Source organism: Oryctolagus cuniculus, chromosome 15 (assembly GCF_051225735.1).
Source record: "Oryctolagus cuniculus isolate XC-2025 breed Fujian yellow rabbit chromosome 15, ASM5122573v1, whole genome shotgun sequence".
Lineage (NCBI taxonomy): Eukaryota > Metazoa > Chordata > Mammalia > Lagomorpha > Leporidae > Oryctolagus > Oryctolagus cuniculus.
Genome location: NC_142881.1, coordinates 13,800,001 through 13,816,192, shown reverse-complemented (window position 1 = coordinate 13,816,192; position 16,192 = coordinate 13,800,001). Strand labels below are relative to the sequence as shown.

The 16,192-nt window shown below is 39.3% G+C and overlaps 1 protein-coding gene across 1 annotated transcript in view; it reads left to right on the top strand.

Annotated features, from left to right (window-relative positions):
• The first annotated feature begins 14,349 nt into the window (after nucleotides 1-14,349).
• Nucleotides 14,350-16,192, top strand: part of LOC100339265 (pancreatic triacylglycerol lipase) — a 101,293-nt gene continuing 99,450 nt past the window's right edge. Inside the window, exon 1 of the mRNA XM_008270572.5 lies at nucleotides 14,350-14,407. The gene's annotated coding sequence lies outside the window, so the exon portion shown is untranslated. The remainder of the gene's footprint in view (nucleotides 14,408-16,192) is intronic.

Below are 16,192 nucleotides of genomic sequence, written 5' to 3'. Positions count from 1 at the left end.
CCATCCTACCCATCTCCTATAGAAGATTCTTTCACACCATCTAATCTGACAAATATGAAGATACTTCTAGGGCAATGAGGGAGGATATTTGATATGACTAATCCAGAAAACTGGATACATAACCTAGATTGATTGTCTACCGTGCACACTGGATCAACCTATAGGCAATGTACGTGTGGAACAGGTATCCCAGCTGAACTGTGTTGGTATAAAGTGCTGAGTAAGACACTTACATCAAGTTCATGAGAATATAGTCATGAACATTATAATATTGCAAGGTCTTCAGACTAATGGCAGATGCATTCAGCAGCATTTCCTGAGTCAGTGTGCATACTTTATCCTTAAATTAGTGAATACAGGTTTAGAAATTATAGAGCTGAGGCCGGCGCCGCGGCTCACTAGGCTAATCCTCCGCCTAGCGGCGCCAGCACACCGGGTTCTAGTCCCGGTCGGGGCGCCGGATTCTGTCCCGGCTGCCCCTCTTCCAGGCCAGCCCTCTGCTGTGGCCAGGGAGTGCAGTGGAGGATGGCCCAAGTCCTTGGGCCCTGCACCCCATGGGAGACCAGGAAAAGCACCTGGCTCCTGGCTCCTGCCATTGGATCAGCGCGGTGTGCCGGCCGCAGTGCGCCGGCCGTGGCGGCCATTGGAGGGTGAACCAATGGCAAAGGAAGACCTTTCTCTCTGTCTCTCTCTCTCACTGTCCACTCTGCCTGTCAAAAAAAAAAAAAATTATAGAGCTGGATCCAGATTTGGTTTATCTCCTTGGATTCTGATGCATTTCCTGTGTTCTGCTGACGCTGGGCAATAGCGCTCTGCCAGTGGAGTATAGACAGCATTAGTATTAGAATGAATGCTTCTTTAGTTAGTTATTGTGATGTTTGGTTGGGCGATATCACTGGCTGGGTACTTTACTTGGATTGAATTTTGTCAGGAAGATTTTATTGGAAATATCACATTATGTTTTGCCCTATGTGATCCTTTTTTTAAAAAAAAAAAAGATTTTATTTATTTATTTGAGAGGCAGAGTTACAGACAGAGAGAAAGGTCTTCCATCTGCTGGTGACTCCTCAAACGACTGCAATGGCTGGAGGTGGGCCAGTCTGAAGCCAGGAGCCAGGAGCTTCTTTCGGGTCTCCCATGTGGGTGCAGGGGCCCAAGCACTTGGGCCATCTTCTACTGCTTTCCCAGGTTGTAGCAGAGAGCTGGATTGGAAGAAGGGCAGCTGGGACTAGAACCCGCGCCTATATGGGATGCCAGCACCTCAGAAGGAGGATTAGCCTACTTAATGTCCTTGCCATCCACATGGAAGAGCCTAAGGGAGTTCGTGGCTCCTGCCTATTGCAGGCATCTGGAGAATGAGTTAGCAAATGGAAGATCTCTCTTGCTCTTGCTCTCGCTCTTGCACTTGCTCTCCTTCCTTCTCTGAGGTACTCTTTCAAATAAATAAATCTTTTGAGAGAGAGAGAGAGAGAGAGAATATCTCTCTTAACTGTTGAGAATGAAACATAATGAGGGTTTTGATCGGCCTGACTTGGGTCATGTACCCATCCATAAATCCCAGATTTGCGGGTAGGCTGCATAATATGACATCAACTCTGGGATAGCAGATGTAGTGCTAGGCAACTGACATCTCTACTAGTTGGTAAAACATGATGGGAATAACAAAAAATAAGAGATTTACACTATACCAGTAAGAGTTTTTGCAAATACTTGAGATATTGGGAATATATAGCTTCCATTCATGGTGATTGGTGTAGTTCCAGAAAAGCAAAACTCTATGAAAATATCAAACACTTTAATATAGGCATTGCATACGGATCGTCTGTGAAGCTATCGACATGTACTGGGTTTTGTTTTAATTGAACTAACAATTTCCCAGCTTCCTTTAGAGTTCCTTATGAATTCTGACAATATTGGTCTATGTTCCTGCATGGAAACAATTGATTACTTGTTTTTTTTGTTATCATTTATTTGAAAGAGTTACAGAGAGAGAGAAGGAGAAAGAGAGAGAGAGAGAGAGAGAGAGAGAGATCTTCCATTAGCTGGTCCACTCCCCAAATGGCCACAATAACCAGGGCTGGGCCAGGCCAAAGCCAGGAGCCAGGAACGCCATGCAGGTCTCCCACGTGAGTGGCAGGGTCCCAGGCATTTGGGCCCTCTTCCACTGCTTTCCCAGGAGCATTAGCAGAGAGCTGGAGTGGAAGTGGAATAGCCTGGACTTGAATCAGTGTCCATGTGGGATGCCGCATTGCAAGCCACAACACTGGCCCCAGCCACTTGTTTTATACAGAAACCCTTCCTTTAAATGGAGCACTCACTCTCTTGTTAACCGTAAGCACCATCACTTCCTTTTGTGTCTAACACAGACTGACTTCAATTGCAGTTTGCATTAGTTACTCCTAGAACAGAGAATTGTTTTTCTGTAGCCATGTCCCCACTGAATGTGGAGTAAAGAAGTTTGATTCAGGCACAATGGAAGAGACCATCTTTCTTTGGTGAAGTGAAGAATAGTATTTTATGTGTAGCAAGTAAATAAAAGATGACTGTGTTGAAATAAAACCACATTTTAGAGGCCATTATGAAATAAACCATAATAAGATCTATAACTGGTACGTGGAGAAGGTAAGAGATGAAAAGTGTAAGTGGAGAAAAAAAACTGAATTTTCAGCAAGCAACTGTTTCTGATTATGAATGAAATATCTGATATACTAGAAATGAGGTTATGCATCAAGAGAAAAAAATTGCTCATGCATCAAAAACTTGCAAATGGCAAGTATAAAAAGCATCATAGAAAGCAGTAGAAATTATGTACATCTCACACCGAGACAGCATTTGTAAATTTAAGTCTTACTGGAAATACTATTGACCAGTGTATTGAAGTAATGTCTGAGCACTACAGAAAAGTTGTATGAAAACAGTTAAATTGTTTGCAGTAGTTCTACTACAGATGGTGGGAGCACATATGTAACTAATAGTATCTAGTTACTGTGATATTGGCACTTTTTTTGTATATCAGATGAGAAACCCTGATTCAAATTCAGCAATTGATTTATCTTTGTCAGTAAGAATGTGTTACAAACTGTAATGCAGTTGATCAGAATCAGTTAATGTGACCCAGTTCCATTAATGAACAAAGTTAATGTGAAAACTTAGACTCAAAAAGGAAAGATTTTGCAAGAGACATAGAATTTAGGTCTCCTGATGACATCATTAGGAATTGCTTGTACCAAAGAATTTAAAGTGTAATATATATTATGGCTACGTAGTGACACTGTAACCACATTAACAAAACTGCATAGTTGAAAATGGCATTCCAAAAAAGGTTCTTTAATTTTAAACTTTATGAAAATAAGCTGTTACTTAAGTTTCCCTTTCTAGTTTGATGTTGACAATATAAACAAAGAGCTACACGTGGAAGATTTTAACCTTCAAAGCAGTGAATAACTGAAAACAAAAAACAATGATGTTGCAGCACCAGAACTGAACACACATCTTTTAGATGACAATCATTGTATAGACTCTGCACACATTACATAGCAGCAATAACTGTAAGCTTTGCTTTTGCTTATCAAACCAGGAAAATCAAATTATTGCCCCAGTCGAAGAACTTCTGGCTTTGGCTTTATGGCTGTTGGTAATACCTTCTGTTGGATTATAATGATAAGTCAAGAGTAATAATTTATGAAATAAAATCTCAATAATGAAATATACTTCTGTTTAAAATATTAAATATTTCTAATGTTGTACATACTGGTTTGTACTGTGTTATATTCTTAAATCATTGTTGAGAAAATGTAATTTTGGTTGTGTTTCTGCCACTTGGCTGGACTGGCACCTCATCTTCTCCACTTGTTTACATGACTTGCTGGCCCTGTTGACATTTGAACCAATGACCTCTTCCTTGACCTAAGCCTCCAGTTGCTGTTTTATCATCCTTTGATAAAAGACCATATTAAAGAAAATAATTTATATGATGTTTACAGAGAATCCAAAAGGCAGGATTTTTTTGAGAGTGTCTGTAGCACTGTGAAGGGGAAAATGTACTCAGACAAGTGAATTCAAGTATATTGTTAATGTGGAGCTAGATATAGCATGTTTTTCCAGATTGACAAAATTAGTCATAAATACCACTCAACAAGCTAAGCTTGGTTAGATCAGATATGACACCAAGCAACAGAAACATATTGATCTGACTTGGGGGGAGACCATGATTACTGGGTACCAAAGTATCTTGCCTTCTCAGACGTGAGTTTTTTTTCCTTATACATTGATTTTTTTGTTTTCCAGTTTTACATTTCAGCTTCTTGTCAGTTTGGGCACCTAAATCAGTTATTAGAGCCTTATCCTCAGTGTCTTGAACTTCAAGCAGTGAACCAGATCTGACTACTTTATAACTCCCTATTCTAAAAATGGGCACATGCTACACATCACTGTTCAATTGGATGTACAAGGCAGCCTTGCCCCATAAGTTAAAAGTATAATTATCATGACTTTTATTTTGAAAGCCTGTAAGAAATAGATAAACTTGGGAGATACTCTGGGAGAATTTTTGGTATTCTTTGAAGTGCAAATCAAAGTTGCTAGTCGGCCAGTGAAGCAGCTCACTTGGCTAATCCTCCGACTGTGGTGCCAGTACTCCGGGTTCTAGTCCCTGTTGGGGCGCCGGTTCTGTCCCGGTTGTTCCTCTTCCAGTCGAGCTCTCTGCTGTGGCCTGGGAGTGCAGCGGAGGATGGCCCAAGTGCTTGGGCCCTGCACCCCATGGGAGACCAGGAGGAAGCACCTGGCTCCTGGCTTCAGATCAGCACAGCGCGCCGGCTATGGCGGCCATTTGGGGTGTGAACCAACGAAAGGAAGACCTTTCTCTCTCTCTCTCTCTAACTCTACCTGTCAAAAAAAAAAAAAAAGTTGCTAGTCGATAATTCCAAGAAAAGGTGTTTCTACTGATGCTGTTATTTTAATCTAACCCATTGACTTTACATGTTGAGCAATTAGTAGATTAGTTGAATGTGAGTTTACTGTTAACAGAGTCACATGAAAGTGCAGTTGGCTGAGCCTACAGGGCTCTTACCCATAGCCTATAGCTGCCAGCATCTTACAAAGTAAACAAAGGCAAGGTGGTGAATTCCCTGATAGACTTTTCCACAATAAATTAATTAGTGTGGGTTTACATTCTTCTCCAAGGCAAACAGGCATTCTCTGACACACATCCACTAATATAACTTATCAGACTAAGTATTTTAATTACATATCATGCCACACAAGACTTTATAACATGTAGCGAGTCTGTCAATATTGAAGTCAATAAAAGTTGAGTGGCTGTGAAATAAGATTCTGAACAGTTAATCTCAAAGCTAAAATAGTATGAAAAGTGAATGGAAATTATAGATATAAGCTTATTCATTGCATTTTTCTACTTTTTATTAAAGTAATTATTTTACTTTATAAAAATTATCAGGATTATACTTTTTAAAAAGTTTACATTTTTAGAAATAGTTTTAAAAACAATATTGGCCTTTTCTAATTGATTAAATTCTCTGACATGTAAGTAAGTTAATTAACAGTGTTTTTTTCCGAGAACTAGTATTGGAAATTAGTAGTATGAAGTAGAGATATGTTTCTGCAAGAAAAATCAATATCTAACTGAGATGTGAGTGGAACAGAAAATCAGACAGTTTTTAAAAGGCCTTACTACAGTGATACACTTAATAAAACTGCAAAGCGTTTTTCAGAGAAGATCCTGAAAGTCATGCTCTTAAACTTCCTACCCCAGTCATGCAGCCTCTCCTTGAACATCGCCAATGATGTTTGATTTATTGCCTTTCTACTTAGTTCCTTTTTTTTTTTAAGTTCAGGAAGATATAACTCAGTTCTTAATTTTACCTTCTATCTGAATTTAGAGTTCTTTATGCATATGCCTTGCAAATTCTCCTAGACTGTAGACTCTCTGAGGCAGAATCAATATTTAAAACTAAAGCCCTGTTTGTAACCAGTGTTTCTCAAATATACTATTGAAGTAATCAATTAATGAGTTCCAGTTTGGGGACCTTTTACTATCTGAAGATTTCTTCCTAAATTGAGTCCTTTATCTTCTGTCAATTAGTCTACTCCTTTCTCAGGTGTCTCCCAACCCAAGGGTGGGACTTATTTTCTAAGGCTCTAAGGTGGAGCATAAAGAAATTTAATTCCTTGTTATTTTCATTAGCCCTTCCATAAGGGGGAAAAAGTGAATCTCAGTTTCTGATTTTATTTTTAAATAACAGTGATATTCATGCCACGGTAAAGTCTCAGATGTGACTGGGCATACACCAGTCCCTTTACTCGCCAAGACAAATTGATCATTTGTTTATTTTAGTTGAAATTAAAGTCTTTCTTCTTTCCTAAAATTGTGTAATGATATCTATCCACTCCAAGAGAGACCCTTCTTTCTTTACAGTGACCCCCTAACTGCGATAAACACTGAGACGGCACAGGTAGCAAGAAATAATGACACATTAGGATAATTTTATGGTTACAGCACAGCATCCTCGTGAGACAGGAGGAAACATTGGTTATTTTCTTTCTTAGAAGAGCTTACTCAAGTCTCTTTGAAAGTGATCCTTAAAATTTAAAGCATAGGCTGTCTTAAAACCACAAAGAACCTTTTATTACAAAGTTCAACTTCCTCACTTTGTAAACAAGAGTCAAGACTCAGAGTATATGATCCTAGGTAATTTCTGGGTAGGATAAGTATCAGAAGTAGAGACCAATACCCTGTGTTTCTATTTATCTCTATCTCTAGAGAGCCTTTTTCATACTACTCTCTTTGATGTCAAATTGGTTTGTCTTTTCTACAGCATGCCCTGTCATGTAAAATTTAAATATAAAATCTGCCAGAGGAAAGTAAGTGCTCTTATTAAAATATTTTGTGATTTATCATATAGAGAGTTTAAAGATATGTATTTAATACACCCAAAATAGAACAATCTCATTCTGTGTATAACAGTTGAATTACTGACACTGTGAAAAGAGAAAGCCCATTTGTCTCCAAAATACCCCAAGTAATCTTTGTCTCAGGAAGTTTAAATTCAGAGTGGGCATTGGTTCAGCAGCTAACACGGTGCTTGGGATGGCTGGATCCTGTACTGGAGTACCCAAGTTTGAGTCCTGGCCCCACTTCTGATCCCATCTTCCTGCTAATGTACATTTTGAGAGGCAGCAGGTGATGATTCAAGTGCTTGGGTCGCTGCCATCCATGTGGGAAACCTAAATTAAATTCTGGACTTCTAGTTTAGCCTGGCCCAGCACTGACTGCTGTGGGCTTCTGGGGAGTGAACCAGCAGTTGGAAAATCTTTGTCTTTTAAATAAAATGAAAATTGATAATAAAAATTTTAATTCATCAAAACTAAACCTTTCTGGAAATATGGAAGCTTAAAAGAATACTATGAAAGTAGTTGAAAGTTAATTTCAGGGAGGTGGTCAGATGGGACAGTCCAACTTGAGTCTGATTATAATGTAGTAGTGTCAGAGTTAGAGCGATGTGTACTGTGTAGAGGAGCACAGAGTATATAATAACTGCTGAGTCAGAGAGTGGGGATGGCTTCACAGTGTAGGTAACACGTAGGCTGCATCTGACTCAGTGCAGGAGGAGGTGCAGGGAATCGTGAGCACAACCAGCTGATTTTCCGGGTTCTTAGGGGTTCAGTTTGAAGGATGTATAAAGTGGGAAACAGTGGGAAAGCGCATGGAGGCCTGTTGTGAAAGCCGTACATGAATGCTGATGAGATCTGTTTTACAAAAACCTGTGCGTGCGTGCGCATGCACACACCCACACACACTCGGCCTTCAAGCTTACAATTTAGTAATGGGAATGAGCAAATAAGCAATCTAAGATTTTCTTAAGTTAGAAAAGAATTAATAATACAAAATCCAGTATTCAGAAGCTGAAGAAATCTCATATGTTAGAGGGAAATCAGAAAAAATATTCATGGGCACTGCATTGAACAGATTCCTGAACTATGAGGAAGATTCAGGAATCCTGTATAGAGAAGTGGAAATGGATCATGAAGGTAGAAGAAGCAGAATGAGCAAGCAGCTCAAAAGGTCGACAGGTGCAACACGTGAAGGAACAGGCCTCTGAGCAAGATGGAGGAGCGGGCAGAGGAGTTCTTGGTCTAAGTGACATACGGTAGTTGGAGCTTCATTCGGTAGGGACATTTGAGGAGACTGCGGTCAGAGATGTGGCTCAGATGTTTTTTCTGTAAGTAAGGCCTAGAATGCATGGCTGGGGAGACAGAAGCCTGGGGTGGCAGCGATGTTCCACACCAGAGATGAAGTTCCCATTGAGGATTGTGACAGTGAGTGTGACAGGAGGAACTGAATGAGGGAGAGAGCATCAAGGGAGAACCAAAAAGGCCCACACAACTCACTAATTGTGGGAGGCAGGGACTGTGGGCGTATCAGTGCTGAGGTGGACACTGAGAGCTTGCAACTCAAAGAATAGCAGTTCCAGTAACAGGAACCGATAAGGCATGAGGAAGAGCCCTTTGGAGAGAAGAGTTTCTTGGGCTTATATGCAAGATAAAACACCCAGTTAGAAAGGTCACAAGACAGTTGGCAATGCTGGGCTGCAGATTTTGAAAAGAGGATGGGTTTTGTGACAGATTTTTAAAGCTATTGTTAACTCCTCTGCGTGACATTTTTCAGGCGGAACAGCATTTATGGATTCACCAGCATCTGATCAGAGTTGAATACAATTGTTCAAGTGTAATGAGCCTTCATTTCTCAGAATGATAATCTGTCTAGAGCAAGAATGTCCTTGGGTGATGTAAAATCAATGAAATCTAATGCTATTTTTTTCATTTAACAAACATTTGTATGATAGATCTATTTATTGCTAAGTGCTCGGGGACCAGAAATGAACAAAAACCAGTCCTTGTCCAGAACAGTTCAGTCTATGGGAGGAGATGAATAGGTCAGTGCCTAACCATTCTGTGACATGCGAAGTGCTATAGCAGTTTCATTAAAAGTGCTGTGAAAGCTTGCAAGAGAAGATAAAATTTAAGTTAAATACCTACTGAGGTGCAAACTCCATCCTTGTTGCTTGGGATACAGATATGGATAAAGTACAGTCTCTCAGAGCAGCTATGAATAATATATTATTCATACTCATCCTACAGTATTGTTGAAAACATTGATTCTTGATGTTCCACTTGGAAAAAACAACCAGTTGAAAATGAAGATTTTAGATATCACCTTTTCCATGGCATGAGCCTGCTTGACATACCAGTTCCGTGCTGTGGAATAGTCACTTGTCTAATTATTGTGTGTCTGCACTTTAGTGAGGACAGGCTGTAGGAGTGCCAGAAACTGTTTCAACCAAGTAAAGCACCTGGGACTTGGAACTACTCTTGTTCATTATCACCTCATTGTCTGATTCTTGCATAATGTGACAAGGTTTGTATAACAGGACTGAGTGCCTCATAAATTGTAATATGATTAATGCTATTATAGTGAGAAGCAAAAAAGTTAAGCAAAAGCAAGGAACATTTCCAGCGATTTTCTATGAGCATTTAAAAATTCAGAAACTATCCATGGATTGAATTGCTCATTACATTAAGTTAATGAAATAGTCAAAAAGGCAAGTTGGCATTATATTAAAGCATATAATAAAGCCAATATACAATCCTGCAGAGGTGTGTTTATCTGTCTGTGAACATAAATTAGCCCATACAAGCACTAAGAGAATTGGAAATGCAGCAGGAGTGCAAGTTAACAGTAGAGTACTGACTCAGCACCAGGCACTACTCATACAGTAAGTCATTCAGTCACCTCAATGACCCTATGAGTTAGCAACCATGATTATTTCCATAGTACTGGTGAGGAAAGGAACAGTGAGGCTTTCTAGCCCAAGATCTCATTGTTAATAAATGGCACAGCCAGAATTTGAACTGAGGATTGAGTTCTAGAGTCAATGATTATGACCACTATGTTACATTGCTACACAGGTAAGATGGGCAGATTAGCTGTGTGCATTATTGAACTCAGAAAAGCTGTTTATATTACGTGGATGCTTACACTCAGAAATGTATTATGAAAAACATATTGAGGTTGTCTAATTCTAGTTTAGCCAGAGACATTAGGCAAGAAAAAGAAATCAAAGGGATGCAAATTGAAAAGGAAGAAGTCAAATTATCCCGATTTGCAGATGACATAATTTTATATTGGGGAAACCAAAAGACTCCACTAAGAGTCTATTGGAACTCATAAAAGTAAAGTGTCAGGATGTAAAATTAACAGACAAGGGGCTGGATCTGTGGTGTAGCAGGTAAAGTTGCCACCTGCAGTGCTGGCATCCCATATGGGCACCAGTTCAAGTCCCAGCTGTTCCAGTTCCGATGCATCTCTCTGCTATGACCTGAGAAAGTAGTAGAAGTTGGCCCAAATCCTTGGGACCCTGTACCTGTGTTGGAGATCTGTAAGAAGCTCCTGGCTCCTAGCTTCAGATCAGCACAGCTGGCCATTGCAGCCATTTGGGGAGTGAACCAGTGGATGGAAGACCTCTCTTTCTTTTCTCTCTCTCTCTCTCTCTGTCTCTCTCTGTGTCTCTCTCTTTCTCTCTCTCTCTCTCTCTGTCTCTGTCTCTCTCTCTCTCTCTCTGCCTTTTCCTAACTCTGCCTTTCAAATAAATAAATAAATAAATAAATCTTAAAAAAATTTGACACACAGAAATCAATAGCCTTCGTATATACATACAGTACCATGGCTGGGAAAGAACTTTTAAGATAATCCCACTCAAAAAAGCTACAGAAAAAATTGAATACCTTGGAATACATTTAACCAAGGAGGTGAAAGATATCTATGATGAAAATTACAGAACATTAAAGAAATAAAAAGAAGAGGACACACACACAAATAAATGGAAAAATCTTCCATGTTCATAAATTGGAAGAATTAGTATCATCAAAATGTCTGAAAGCAATTTACAGATTCAATGCAATACCAACCAAAATACCAATGGAATTCTTGTCAGATCTAGAAAAAAGATGCTAAAATTCATTTGGAAGCACAAGATACCCCAAATAGTTAGAGCAATCTTATACAACAAAAAGAAAGCTGGAGGTATCACCATACCAGATTTCAAGACATGTTACAGGGCAGTTATAATCAAAACAAACTAGTGCTAGCACAAAAACAGATGTGTAGACTAATGGAACAGAATAAAAACCCTAGAAATTAATCCATGCATCTGCAATCAACTAATCTTTGACAAAGGAGCTAAAATCAACCCCTGGAGAAAGGGAAGTCTCTTCCACAAATGGTGTTGGGAAAATTGGATCTCCACATGCCGAAGTAGGAAATAAGACCCCTACCTTACACCTTACACAAAATCAACTCTAAATGGATCAAGGATCTAAATCTACGACCTGATACCATCAGATTACTAGAGGAGAACACTGGGAATCTCTGCAAGACATTGGCATAGGCAAAGACTTCCAGAGGCACAGGCAATCAAAGCCAAAATAAACAAATGGGATTACATCAAGCTGAGAAGCTTCTGCACTGCAAAAGAAACACTCAGCAAAGTGAAGAGGCAACTTACTGAATGGGAGAAAATATTTGCAAACTATGAAGCTGATAAAAGATTGATATCCAGAATCTATAAAGAGCTCAAGAAACTCAACAGCAGAAAAGCAAAAAATGAGCAAAGGACTTGAACAGACTTTTTCAAGAGAGTAAATTCACATGAACAACAGACGCATGAAAAAATGCTCAGTATCATTAGCCCACAGGGAAATGCAAACAAAAACCACAATGAGGTTTCACCTCACCCCAGTTAGAATGATTCCCATTCAGAAATCAAAAAACAATAAATGCTGGTAAGGATGTGGGGAGAAAGGCGCCCTAATCCAGTGTTGGTGGGAATGTAAACTAGTACAGCCATTGTGGAAGACAGTATGGAGATTTCTCAGAAAGCTGAAAATAGATGTACCAAAGACCTAGCCATTCCAATCCTGGGAATTTACCCACAGTAAATAAAATTAGTATATGAAAGAGTTATCCATACTCCATGTTTATTGCAGCTCAATTCACAATAGCTAAGATATGGATTCAGCCCAGATGTCCAACTGATGACTGGATAAAGAAATTATGGTATATATACAATATGGAATTAATACCGAGACATAAAAAAAAGAATGAAATTCTGTCTTTCACAACAACATGAATGCAACTAGAAACCCTTATACTTAGCAAAATAAGTCAGTCCTCAAAAGACAAATATGATATGTTTTCCCTGATCTGTGGTAACTAATAGAGTACCAAAAATGTAATGTATAGGAGTAAGATTGACATTTTTGAGTTTCAGTGATTGTTTACAGCCCTGAACAGTGTTTTTTGTTTGTTTGTTTGTATTTCTTCTTAATATTGGTTGAACTCTTTACTTAGTGTAGGGTTAATCTTATGAGTATAAAGTAAACTAAAAGTACATCATTGTAAAAATTGAGAGAGGGATTAGAAGAAGAAAGGGAAAAAAGGGTGGGAGCATAGGCAGGAGGTAGGGTAGGGTAGAAAGTATCATTATGTTCCTAAGTCTTTATACATGAAATTTATATATCTTAAATAAAACTAAAGAAGTTTTCATCACCAATCATAAGATGTGAGGCACATCCCAATAATTTGATGTACTTTGCAGTCCTTGGGAATGGAAGGTGGTGAGAGGTATATGTTCTTTTGGACCTAGAGTTTAAATATTGAATGATGTTGTTTTGAAAAACAAACAAACCAACCACTTAGTATTTTATAGTGCAGTGCCTTTATACATAATGATATTCATGAAGATTTTATGTGATTTTTAAATCAAATTAGATGCTTGCAACTTGGATTGCTGCACTCCTTTTCTTTGGCATATCAAGAGGTAAGACTCATCATTTAAAATTATGAGCATATTCACATCAAAAATATAATTGACATTGATTTTTAAAAGAAATTACTATTACTAGTTTCATTCTAAAGAAGTATCCTGTATTTATGAATATATTTGAAATATTATTTCTATTTTTGTTTCTATTTATTATAAAATTATGTAATGTAAAGACATCCTTTTCCAAATACTGAGTGAATCTGGTGAGCATATCCAAAGCATCTATTTACAATGATATAAAAGTTTCTAGATAGTCTTGTTTTGGGCTCCCAGATAGACCACTTACTAGGCATATGGCTTTGGGCATAACTTCTCTATTAAAATCTCAATTTATTCACTTCTATGATGGGTATGTAGCAACAGATGAGAAAACAGATACAAATTTCTCATTTCAATATGATTCGATAGATGTTCAATAAATACTTGGATCAATAAATTATTAAATTTGATTGGTACATACATGTTGTTTTTTCCCATATGGTTCATGTTTTTTGAAATATATTGGTCTGTAGACATTTCTTATATATAACTATATTGACCTGTGTTCCTTCCACTATGGACTCCTTATTCATTACTAAATATTAATTACTGGCTTTATCTGTTCTTACTACTAGGATTCAGTATTGTACTTATAAGTATAATAATTAGTTAATTGATGTGTTAGCCAAAATAGACTATAAGAATTCTAGTGCTGAAAGAAATCATGTAGGCAGACACACACCTTTCTTTTAAAGTGCCATATAAATGTCTGAGATAGTTTGGTCCTTAGAAGACATCATTGAGTCTTATCTTCAGTTCAGTCACTGGTTTGAGTATCTAATCTGCTTCTATTTGGTCCTGTTTATACTGTTTGGTAGTTGCTTAACTCTAAACAAGTACTTAACCTTTCTAAGCCAAAGTTTCTTTATCTGTAAAGCCAATACAATAATAAAAGTAACCTCATGTGGTTGAGCACACTGCATTAGATAATTCATGTAAAATGCTAAGCATGGAATCTAGGACATAATAATTAGGAGGAATCAATAAACGGTAACTGTTTTCACAGGTAAAGAAACCAAGTACAGGTAAATGGTGCGAAGTTGTGGCACTAGCTGGTGGCAGCCAACCTCTAGCGTTCAGTTCTGTATTTTCAGTCCATGAACCCCAGCTCTTTTTTATGGACTAAAAAAATAAAAGAGATAAGACAATCATATGTTCTGGGAACCATGCTCTATTTTACAGGATTTTCCTGGTCCAGGGTTGAATGCTGGAAGCAGTTAGAGTGGGGAGGCAGAATAATAAAATGGGCAAAGTCTGTCCTTGTCTTCTATGATGTGGCTTTAAAGCCATGAACAGAGATGAGATCACCCAGGGAATGACTTCAGGTAGAGAGGAAAGTCCAGGTCACTCCCTCACTACGAAATCAGGAAGATGGGGGTGTGGAGGCTAGCAAAGAAAACTACCCAGAAACACTCGTGGAGGTTGAGGAGGCCCGGACAGGGTGGCCGGGAGGGTGAAGCCACGTGAAGGTAAGAGAAGTCAGTCCCTGGGAGTGGGAGGTGGTGAGAGGTATGTGAGAGCTTGCTTGTGTACGAGGGCACTGACTGCAGACAGGAAAACGTGCAGCAGAGTGGAGGACGGTGCTGTGGAGTGCTAGCTTTCGGGAGGTGAGAGGAGAAGGGGCCTTATGCATGGGAGACAGTGCTGGCCTTTGTTGGGGACAAGGACAGTTCATCTCTTGTGACAAAAGAGAAGGCAGAGTAGATGGGCAGGTATTTGGGGATAGCTGGCTTAATGTGGTGCTGTGAGCCTGTGGAAATTCTCTTTTCTTTGTTTCTATTTTTTAATTGAAGAAGGAAACAAGGTCATGAGCCAAGATGGTTGGAAGGCTGGGAAGTAATGGGTTTCAGTGGGCTGGGGAAGAATGAAACAACCTGGAAAAACAAATGGCCTAGGAAAGCGTAAGATGATGCTGGGTAGCTTTAGGATCTAGTTCAGTTTAATAAACATGAATCCAGTGTGAGACAGGCAGCATGGGTGATTTTCTCCAGGAAAATTCAGCCACACAGGTACAGGCAGGAAGTAGGTGAAGTGCTGAATTTGTCTACAGTTGTGATTAAGCCAAGTGGAGCAAAAGAAGCCGAGAAACCCAAGGTCTACACATAGCAGTGATTGTAATTGACTGTGAGAACCAAACTGGGTAGGGAGGGACTTGAGGAGAGATAACTGCCAAATTAAAAAAAATAACAAAATGCACATTTATAGGAAATGTAGATAATATGTAATTTCTATAGTACTTAACATATCTGTATGCAGCTGCCTGAAAATAAATACTTATGTCTTCATCACATTTGTAACACCCTTAGCACATCTACTGATTTTTTAATAAGATGTAAGTGTTTACTCAAGTAGTAGAGTGACAGAGAGAGAGCGTGAGCAAGTGAGCTAGCTTTTGCACCCACTGCCTCACTCCCCAGATTGCTGCAATAGCCAGATCTGGACAAGGCTGAAGCAGGAACCAGGAACGCCATCCCGATCTCCCACATGGGTGGCAGGACCCCAGGTATTTGGCAGGACACCCATTATCTGGTGCTTTCTAGGGCTCATTAGCCGAGAGCTGCATGTGAAGCAGAGTAGCTGGGACACGGCCCTCTGATATGGGATGCCCGTGTTGCAAGTGGCGGCTTAACCCGCTGAGCCACAAAGCTGGGCCCCATGTTTAATTTTCTATAGTGTACCTTTGTATTCAGTCTTCTGGCACCTAAAATTTATGACTTCCAAATTCAGTCTCTGCAGCTTAACTTCTCCTTTGAACTCTATTCTTCTTTGGTGTCTAATTCATGTTGAATCTGCCTATCCCCAACTGATCTCGACATCTGTTCCCAAATCTGTTTGTCCCAAAGTTTTCTCCATCTCAGTTATAGGTAATTCCAGTCTTTCAGGTGCTCCAGCCTCAAACCTTGGTACCTTCCTTGATTTTCCTTTTAGTTATACCTTGCTGCCAACAAATCCTTTTGGATTATCCTTCAAAATATGTGCAGAACCTGAGTGTTTCCAACAACTCCATTGCGACCGCTCTGATCTTGGCCAGCATTTTCTCTTGGCTGTGTATTACAGTCGCCCTCTCAGCTGGTCTCTGCATGCACCCTCACCCTACTCCAGTCTATTCTCAACATAAAAGCCTTCTGAAGTTACACCATGTCATGGTTCTGTTAGAACCCTCCAGTGGCTTCCCACCTTATATCAGAGTAAAAGCGAAAGCCCTTCCAGTGATCTACCGGGCACCACATCTTCAGCCTCATTGCCTTTCCAAC